Source organism: Diadema antillarum, unplaced genomic scaffold (assembly GCF_040938485.1).
Source record: "Diadema antillarum isolate AM-2024a unplaced genomic scaffold, OU_Dant_1.0 seq00002162_RagTag, whole genome shotgun sequence".
NCBI classification, from domain to species: Eukaryota; Metazoa; Echinodermata; class Echinoidea; order Diadematoida; family Diadematidae; genus Diadema; species Diadema antillarum.
Window position 1 is genome coordinate 1 of NW_027272801.1, and position 11,665 is coordinate 11,665.

Here is an 11,665-nt window from a genome sequence, read left to right on the forward strand (position 1 = left end):
TACGTGAATGATAATTTATGACGATCTCACGTGATCGACACACATTCAAAGGGGACAGTTAGAAGTGGAAGGAGTGCTTAATCGTGTCATTAATTCCTAATCAATGACACCACTACTTTAGGCATATCATAATTTCTCATCTAAAATCAATGGCCTATAGGACTCATGCACCATTACTTGTATCGTGCATAAACTTTGTTTTTTAAGCTTTGAGTGAAACGTGTCATAACATAATTCTGTAATTCCATCAGCAGTGATCGATATAATAAAGAAGAAAGATATATCACCGTATTGAACGCTTAGAACCTAACGGGGGGGGGGGGGGGGGGGTATTATAGCATGATACTCGGTTCTTTACTGCCCAGATGCCAACAACACCCATCACCCACGGCTACGCATAGAGAAACAGCCATGGCGAAAATAAAACTTTGCTTTCTCGTAGGCAGAATGACACAGAACCCCGTCAAACACACTTTTATTGGCAGGGATGGGCATGAAAAAGTGTATTACTAATACTAAACAGCGTATGCATTCCATTCATGTGGCGCGAGATACCTCTATAGCAACATAAAGCCTGTCTTCAACTCCGTTGGTCGAACAATGGCAACCTGAAATTTCAAAGAGATGAGCGAGACGCTATATACACCTGGCCCAGAGTTAATTTATTCAGTTCTCATTCCTACTTTAAGTTGGGTTATGCTATTGTAATCATTCCCATCTGCAGTATAACAAAACCAAAGTGAGGGAAAAGGGGAGAGAAAAACGAGAGGTGGCAAAAGGAAAACTGCATGCACAACTGCAATCCATGTCATTGCGTGTGACAGGTGAAGCAAATGTATTAGTTGTTATAGCAGTGGTTTATGAGCATAAACTGGCAAATAGACAGACAATGTCAAATATAAAAACCATCAATTTAATGTCAGAGAAGATGGTAAACAAGATGCATTGAAACTGTAACTAAATCGCTGCTCTTCTACTCGATCACGGAACGTCTAACTCTATATTCAACAAAAAACAAATGTTAGGGGAAAGAAACAAATTTAGATATAACATTCTTAAATTAAAAACAAGAAAAAAAAATGTCCACGTCAGGATTAAAAAAAAAAACGCCGCACGAACATGCATTATATTCTAGATGGGAATACGGTCTTGATGCAAAGGTCCAATGATTGTCTCATTACTTTAAAAGCAATCTATGGTTCCCTTACCATCACCAGTACCACACCACAATGACGTCTCTAAAATCAATGGTAGCACATTTATCATTGCATCATGCATTAACTCCCTTTGCCTAAACTACCAGTGGAACGTGTCATATTATATTGCGTATTTCGATCAGTAGTGATTGACTTTAAAGAAGAAAGATGATGCAAAAAATTGAACGCTTACCACATTGCTTATAGGGCTATTCCAGTTTGGTACTGATCTGTTCTATTCTCCCAGATGCCAGCAACATAATATCACCTATGGCTAACTAGTGAAACAGCCATGACGAAAATAAACGACAGAGAACCCCGTCATAATCACTACACTTGGAAAGGTGTTGCCCGAAATTCCTCATTATGAAGCAATATCAAGTCACTTCCTTCCCTGCCTGTCTTTAACTCCGTTATTTGGTCAAACAATAACCTGGAATTCCAAAGAGATAAGCGAGACGCCATGCACCTGGACTAGAGTTAATTAATTCAGTTCCCATTCATGTTAGTTATGTAAACGAACACGTTCCTAAATATCCTGCTACAGTATAACAAGAACAAATGAAGAGAAAAGGAAAGAGAAAACGAATCGTGGCAAGCGGGACACTGTAACAAGGGGAAATTTACAACATTAAGTGTGACAAAATTATTGAAGCAAACCCAATCTCCAAACTCCAATACAAAGCAAGGGAAATAGAGCAGCCGTGTTCACGGGTTACGTACACTTGATAAAATAATACGATAAATGACATCGGAGTAAAGCTGAACTGCCGAAAAAAAAAGAGAGAAAAAAAAGAAGAAAGAACGGATAAAAGTCCTGCGGGGGTCGAACCTCTCGCCTTCCGGTATGGCGTTATGAAGAACCAGCGCGCTAACAGATTATGCCACATTGCTGTCCTGAAGATCGAGTGCAAAACTTAAATGTAAATACTATTGTGACAGTGTCGACTTGTGATGGCGCTATTCAATTTCTCACAAGTGGCAGCGTGGATTCGATCAATATACAGTTGCAAAGAAAAATTGGGAATCGTTCCGTACAGATTGCATTCTCATTTTCAGTTTTAAATTGCAAAATTGTCAACCTGATGAGGAGATTTGAAAACATAAAATGCATGATTACTAAAGCTTATTGTCTAAACTACAACATATTTATGTTTCAGAGGAAATGGAGCAAAATCAGATGAGGTAAAGGTGCTTAAACGTTGTCAAGTCAATGCATGGTTTAAAAAAAAAAATCACCTCCCATAGACATAACACGTAAACTTGTCTGATTTTGAGTCTTTACCTTTAATCACAATTTCTAGTGTGATGACGTCATCATATTTCAAAACCATCACATGGACTTGAAAGGCAAATGTTCAAACTGCAACATATCTGAATTTGGGATAATATTGAGCTTAAACAACAGAGATACGAGCAAATGAATGTCAGAAACAGTACCTCAAAAAAATCAATTCCACTTTTTTCATCTAAAATGACGATATGATGACGTCATCGCGTTTTCCTGGCAATATTGATACCAGGAATGTTATTTACAATTCATATACTTTTGTAATATGCAATAGAAATATAGGGTCAACGGACGATTTAAAGAGCCATGGCGAAATAAACAAAGACATGTTTTTTCACTATATTTGCAGAAAGACGCGCACGTGGAATTTCAACTTTGACGCCAGTGCATTCCTTTGTTATAGGTCGAAATCGATCGGAAATCAATGGATATTGTTACTCAAAGTATCAGGAATCCAAATCAGTCAAAAAAATTGCATTTTCATGTTGCTTACGGGCTCTGCGCGCGGAATTGCGCGGACGGACGCGCACGCGAGAAAATGTTTGAAACGCTTAAAATTGTCTGAAACTTCGAGATTTCCCATTGGGAAGTCGTTTTGAGCCTTTTAAAATTTTGACGCGCGCTTACGCGCGCGTAATGATGACCTGTGTAACTAGCGTTAAAAAGTAAGATAGAGCGTGACCTGAACTTCATGTCCACCGAAAATGATACAGAAATGACATCTAGTTATGAAGTTATGATCGATCATGTGACAAGGTCCGAAAATCACAAAATGGCGCCTAGATGACGTCATAGATATGTTACTGTCATGAAAACCTTATTGTGGCTAGATTTTGTCATGAGACATGTTGACTGAAAATGTCATGTTATTTCGTTATGTCATTCTTGAGATATTGACGACACAAAATTGTCCAGAAAGAAAGAAGAATAAAAAAAAATAAAGAGAGATTTTGACAATCACAATAGGTGATACGCTGATAGCGTATCACCTAACTAGTATCACCGACAATGGTCATCAAACATTTACAAATTTTCTTTAAAGGACAAGTTCACCTTCATAAACATAAAGATTGAGAGAATGCAACAATATTAGTAGAACACATCAGTGAAAGTTTGAGGAAAATTGGACAATCGATGCAAAAGTTATGAATTTTTAAAATTTTTGGGTTGGAACCGCTGGATGAGGAGACTACTACAGCTTGTGAGTCATATGCGTACAACAGTATAAAGAAAATGTAAAGAAAATTCAACATATTTTCACTTTTTTTCGCATAATAAAAGAGCACTTTACTTGCCTCTTTCTAAAGGCAGGGGGAATAATATTACCCATAACATTTGTCGGTAACAAGTCGGACGAATGTGTACTTTTTTTCAAAAGATGAAATTTTGTGTAATTCTCTTTATATTTTCCTTATATTGTTGTACGCATTTGACATCTAAGTTATTCACACACTGCAGTAGTCTTCTCATCCAGCGGTTACTGCACAAAAACTTCAAAAATTCATAACTTTTGAACGGATTGTCCGATTTTCCTCAAACTTTCAATGATGTGTTCTACTAATATTGCTACATTCTCTCAATCCCTATGTTTATGAAGGTGAACTTGTCCTTTAACCTTCAAAGGGGTGAAATGAAATATAGGGTCCATTGACCGAGATGATCCATATATTCTTTACACAAAACAACAACATTACCATCACCATCACCACAATGACAACAACAACAATAAAAGGACCGTTCATCACTCATCTATTCATGGCCAACTCAAGTACCTGGGCAATACAGGGCAAATGTAATTTCATACTATACTTAGTATCACTTTTACCAGCAACTTTGCCATCTAGCCACAGCTTGAAAGAGAGAGAGAAAAAAAGCTCTGGTGCATTGCGCAACCACAACATACAGCGTACAATCGTAGGTTTTACAGTCAAAGCCATTTTGGCTGGATGACAAAGGAAGCTATTTTGGTTAAGGTCTGCGGGAACTTTGTGTCGCATAGTCTTTTCTGTGGTAAATTTTTTTTTTTAAGTTTGACAGACACACGTTTGTGCAGGATTTCAGATTAAACTTCAAGTTAGAAAGCCACACAGTAAGCACTGATTTGATAATATAAATATCCTGCATACATAGAGAATAGAAGGGAAATACAACACACAAAATAGCCATTTTATGAACTGTTTTCATCCAGTTTCATGAACTTTTGCGAATTTGCTAATGAAGTGCATTATTAATGAGAGAGAGATGACAATAACAGATGTATATCCCTACTTGTCATGTCCTACACAAACCGCTCCCATAACTAGTGATTTGTGACTGTACAATGTTTTTCATCTAATCCAAGGTCTGACAGTTGATACTCAGCTGTTTCACTTTGTGGCTGTGTTCACAATTAATACAAACTAGTGAGTAGTTGCCTTAGATCCATTTCAGCTGCATGCATTGAGACCATCATTCTTGACATTATTTCAATCAGATAAAATTATAATTAAAATATCAACGATTAAAAATAATCAAGTAAGATTATATAGGTAAAAAAATATATATTTCTTTAAACTTCAAATTTTTGTGTATATGAGAAGTTTATATCAAAAACACCTTGTCTGACTTCAAAATAAGAAAATGACATCAACAAATGTAACTCTTCATTCTTTTCCAATGCATGTTGGTATAGTGGTGTGGTGTGAATGTGACGTACTCCTAACCAATTTCATTGGAATAACCACAATTATGTGCATGATACTTTTTTCTGACATATTTCAATATCTCCCCAAAATATTTGTGTGTTTACCATATTTTCACAATACAACTTTTATCTAGCAGTGCGTGAAGGTCATGATTATTTCTACACTGATAATTTTCCATGTTTACCTTTTTATATTTGACTGCCTGCTCTCCCACTGCAAACTAATAAGTGCACGGTCTACATGTACATGTACAATGCTCATTTTCACATGACAATAGTTCTGGTAGGTTTGCTTTGTTTATTTGATTGTTTGAGTTTTGTAACGAAAAGCACGATCATGATTATCTAAACTGGAAAGCAAGGAATCTGGATGATGTCAATGTCTATACCAAACAAAACAAATAAACAATGGTGACTGACGATAAAAATTCAAACAATCTCTTCCCCTGATCAAAAATGACATTTCCTTGAAGGTAAATCAACCTTCAAAAGTGCTGTGTAATTTACTTCCTGCCATGAAACATAGTTCTGTCGAAATTACTTCCATTCAATTGAATTCATGCATGTCACTCACATATCTTTATTGAGTGAGCATTTACCAACTGGTACACTCATCATCTACTGCAAGAACAGCAGACATACACGTCAAGGTAGCTCACACCTCACACTAAGTCAAGAAAGGGGTAAAAAGATATGAATCATGTCGAATAATCCCCCCTCTAATCCCTGCTGATCTCGGTTAAAAATAGAACTGAATTATTGTGTGGATGCCATGGATCCTCCCCGTTAATGAATGCCTTGTGATTGTGAGTTTCACGTTCTATGACTGGCGACAAGGCACAGATCACATCCAACCCTACCATCTCCCCCCCCCCCCCCCCCATACACACAGCCAATACAACTACATGTAGCTGCAGAGCATATATTGTGCTGAACATTTGTTCATCTTGTACATGTGTACAAGTGTATGCCAAATTTCCCCAACAGCCATGTCAATCCCCCACCCCTACCCCAAAACACTTTGGTTTCCCCCAACTTGTAACTGCTATTTATTGGAAATAGTGACAAGCATAATCCATAATTGGTCCTTTCCTCTCTGCAAATTTTCATATTTTCATTAATTTTCTTTTCTTGCCTATCTGTATACAACTTCATTTGCATACTCTTAAAAACATATTAAATACATACATCTTTTAGATAAAGCCTTCTATAGATGGACAATTTATGTTTTCCTAGTCTATACTTGTATTTCCTGTGTCAGCACCATCACACAATCCATAAATCATGATAACAATATGCACTCTTCACATAATACAGTATGTATACTACAAGCACCTGACTGGATCTCGTACATGGCCATCGTCGTCGCCCTTTTGCGAACTGTTGCTGGTCTAATAATCGCACCGCATAAACCACCACTAACAAATTCTATAAATATCTTCTTCATATAGCCTTGGTTAAGCCTTCACTGCTTCGTCCCTCCCTTACAGCACATCCCTACAGCCAATCTATTGGGGTCACATAAAATACCAATAAAATTTTCTTCATAGAATGACTATACAGCGTGCCCTTCAACATGTAACAGCAAGAAAAATTTCATTTTCCAATGAAAGCATTGATCATGTACCCACAGCAAATGTAGAGGAAAGTTTGACAGGGATGCTGCACAAAGCATACCCTAGTCTCTTAAACGAAAAAGAGCACGTGACTGCATATTTCACAGCCATATGCTTGTTTACTGCAACATAGTGATAATAAATATTTCATAACACATTTTATCTGCATTAACATCACTCTACGTGTATGAATTTTAACCCATTCCCTATGGGAACCTGGCGGCCTGTGTATTAAATCTATGGACATTTCAGATGGCATTTGGCATGCAACGGGTTAAGAGTTTGATCCAATGCAATCAAAACTTATTTCACTCTTTCATTTTCTACCTCTTCATTCTGCTGCCTCCTATGGTTTTTATCCAGCTTTTCTACTTCTTTTTTTTTAAATACTCATTTTTCAGGGCGCATATTATTGTAAAACTCTATTCACTTCTCACCCTCCCCCCCCCCCCCCCAAGAAGACATCTTGACGAGGCTGTTCTGCAAAGCAATCTGCCATCTCCAATTCTCATCACAAGAATCCAACATTTCCATGGCGATGGCTAATAAGTACATCCCAAAAGTCTATTCAAGCCGTCACATTTAATTTGTATCCAGTCGAGAAAGTCGCGTGCAGCGGGAGGGTCGCCTTGCTGTAGCCAGGCAGAACAGGAGGCAGAGTGACAAGGCAACGTGTCACCAGTAACGTTTCCCTGAAAATATTTTGCATTTATGCTCCATATTTCCTTATTACGAGATAGAGGAAGTTTTCTCATGTATTTGGGTAACCTGTGGTGAAAAACACTGAGAATTACAGATGTTTTAACCTAAACTCACATCCTCTAGGTTTCCATAAAACGTGAAGGACCGATCACTAGTTATAATTGCTATCCATCAAGTATGTGCCATTTATCTTCTATTCACTATCTCCACCAACTCAAAAAACAAGAGACCCGCGGGTCTAGCGCTCACCTGAGTATCGCAAGTTCACCTTTCACGCAGTCACTAATCTAAATTATTCACAGCTCTACCAAAATTTGACGAGGCATTCTCAAGTGGAAGATGAAAATGTACAATAAGGGCCCAATTTTTTCAAGATTCCTTAATTTGGGGGAATTGGGGCCCCCTGGGGCCCTCTGGGTGGGGCATGGTGCCCAGTTTGATAAATTGAGATCCTGACCACCTAGGGATGCTACCTGCCAAGTTTGACAAAAATCCATCATGAGGTTTTCAGGAAGAAGATGAAAATGTACAATTCAGGCCCCCATTTGGACCCTTCCAACCACCCCCCTCCCCCTACCCCCAAGAGGGGCACCCCTGGATCTCCTATGAACAAACTTGAAACTACAGTCATTAATGTACTCACTCATAGTATTATCTCAGCTCTATAACTTCTGATTCTAGAGAAGATTTTTAAAGATTCCTTCATTTGGGGGGTTTGGGCCCCCTGGGGGCCCCCTGGGCGGGGCATGGTGCCCATTTTAACAAATTGAGATCCTAACCCCCTAGGAATGCTACCTGCCAAGTTTGGTGAAAATGGGTCATGGGGTTCTCAAGAAGAAGATAAAAATGTACAATTTAGGCCCTATTAGGACCCCTCCTCACCCCCACCCCCCCCCCCCCCCCGGGTCCCAAGGGGGGCACCCCTGATTCTGCCATGAACAAACTTGAAACTACAGTCATCAATGTGCTAACTCATAGTATTAACCTAGCTCTATCACTTCTGGTTCTAGAGAAGAAGGTTTTTGCGGATTCCTTAATTTTGGGGGGTTTGGGCCCCCTGGGGGCCCCCTGGGTGGGTCATGGTGCCCATTTTAATAAATGGAGTTCCTAACCCCCTAGGGATGCTACCTGCCAAGTTTGGTGAAAATGGGTCATGGAGTTCTCAAGAAGAAGATGAAAATGTACAATTTAGGCCCCATTAGAACCCTTCCCCACCCCCCTCCCCTGGGTCCCAAGGGGGGGCACCCCTGATTCTGCCATGAACAAACTTGAAACTACAGTCATCAATGTACTAACTCATAGTATTAACTTCGCTCTATCACTTCTGGTTCTAGAGAAGAAGATTTTTACAGATTCCTTAATTTTGGGGGGTTTGGGCCCCCTGGGGGCCCCCTGGGTGGGGCATGGTGCCCATTTTAACAAATTGAGTTCCTAACCCCCTAGGGATGCTACCTGCCAAGTTTGATGAAAATCGGTCATGGGGTTTTCAAGAAGAAGATGAAAATGTAAAAAGTTTACGCACGACGCACGACGGACAACGGACGACGGACGACGGACGACGGACGACGCACGACGCACGACGGACGCCGGACGAAGGGCGATCGCAATAGCTCACTTGAGCCTTTGGCTCAGGTGAGCTAAAAAACTAAACAAACAAAAACTCAAAGGAAAGCACAATGGAAAAATTCATCTCCTATTCAAGTAGACAAGGAATCTTTTCATTCAAATTATCAAAAAGACATGAGATTGCCAAAGCAAATGGATGATATGACAAATTTGTCCTTGACAAAAATCCTATCTAACGCACTTTATAATGAGATATTTACTATCTCCTATAAACTCATCTATCTTTAGTACTCTGGTTTGTTTCCCTCTTTGTTGTCCCAAGCTCACATGGCTCCAATTCCTTCAAAGTCAGTCAAATAGACAGAGAAACAGAAAGACCAAGAAACATAATGAAAGCATCTATCCATAGTCCTATCGAAGGGGATATAACACTCTCGGCCTACCTCAAAGCTGGCATATTCCTGAAACCTTACGCAAGTTAAAAGAATATACAGTACTCTCCGCGTAATCGGGTATCGCTTAAACGGGTACTCCGCTTAATTGGGTAGTAATGTAAAAATCAGTTCCAATGCACATTAAAATTACCTGATAATCGGGTTGCCTCTCCGCATAAATGGGTAAATAATCTCTTGTAGTCTAATTTCTACCCACATTTTATCGCAGATATAACACTTTAAGAAATCATGAATGTCTAATTTTCCTCGGCTAATCGCATTCTCTGCTTAATTTGCAAAGAAGACCGATCATTTGGGGAGTGATTTAACATGAAAACACATGTACCAGTACCGACTTGCCACACGTAAACGAACATTGCACACGTAGCTGGCACTCACAATTGAATATACAGACGGGAGTTAAACACACTTACGCTCCTCCTTTGCTCCGCAACAACATTCACAATACGAGAAGTTTGCAACAAAAATGAGGTCATGCACCACCTCCATAATTTTGCTTTTCCCCAGTCACTTCTCGAAAAGTAACCCGACGTTCTACGTGACTATAGTGCACGCAAATAGACGTGTTCATTTCGGAAAACGCCTGCGTGTTAGCGAGGAGTCTAGAGTCAAACAACAAAGTTTTCTGAAGACATATTTATTCATAAAAAGAGTGTAAATTATTGCTCGTGACTGAGCAAGTGTAAGGTATGTATAATGTGCCGTGCAAGCACGCGTGTTAAGCATACAGTGAAGGTGTTTGGTGCAGTGTACAATGCATGTACATACACATTGTGTGTGTCAGTTATGAATTATGTGTTCTTCTGTTAATCGGGTACTCCGCTTAATCGGGTAAGAAACGCTCTGCCCGAGCCTACCCGATTATGCGGAGAGTACTGTACTGGCAAACTGAAATTGGTAAATTTGGCTTTGTCTTTTGCTATGAAAAACAAAATCAAAGCAGTTTACTTTTTATCCTGAAGAAACAATGCAAAAATACAGTCATCGTGGAATAATTTTATCTCTAACCAGGATATGAAAGCAATGAGAAAACCAATCCTCTATAGAGTGACAATAGGCTAACTTTACCATGGCATGACAGTGATAACCACAAGCATGTGCTGAGAAAAGGCTTTCCTGACACATTTTAAACCACACAATGTATACACTATAGGGCTTTTTACACTTGTGTTTCTTAACCCCGGACTTTCTCTGACCCAGGACTATCGTTAGTCCCGTACCAATTTTTTCAGCTTTTTACACTCGCCAATTAGTCCCGTACTATCTCTTGTCCGGGGCTAAGGAGAAAACTGACCTTTTTACACTCGTATTTCTTAGCCCAGGACTTTCCAAACCACACGAATATTCATAATTACGCTGTGTACTGTACACATACACGCACGCACCGGCAGCACTTGATGACCTCGTTTCTGATTGGTCAGTGAGGGTCGGACTTCGTCTCCGTCGCTTAGCCCAGGATTATTTTTTCGTTCTGTTTACACTCACTTGCTTGGCACCGCAATTGCGGTGCTAGCACCGCAATTGCGGTGCTAACCCCTGCTATTTTGCAGGGCCAGATAGTACCGTACTATCGGTGGGGCTAGCCCACTTTGGCAAAAACGAGTGTAAACAGAAAGTGGGCTAAGGATAGTCCCGTACCAACGGTGGGGCTAAGGCCCCCCTTAGCCCCACCGTTGGTCCGGGGCTAAGCAAAATTTTACAAGTGTAAAAAGCCCTTTAGTGGTCAGTGTGTTGTTAGTCTAGACTAACCACTCAGTCTATGCACCCCCCCCCCCCCCCCATTACCTAGTTCTCAAAATTGAGACTTTCAATCATAGGACACACACTTGAAATGTGTTGTGGTTTATTAAATCACGGTATATTCTGCAAACACATGTATGACAGGTTTGTAATGTTAAATGTATCAAGAGCCATACAGGCAATGCTTGAGGTTCATTACAAGGATTTAAAAAACACCTGGTACATCTTATTCAAAAGCTTTAAATTAATACACAAGCAAGGTGCAGAGGCACTTACTGCTCCTTATTGGTATTGCACGATACGTGGTAACAAAAACATCTTCTTAATCCTACATGAAGCAGCTTTAACTTTTCAACTGGTTATCTACTTCTATTCTATCTATTCTTGTGGCATTAGAAGCCTCCCTTCTGTGTGTT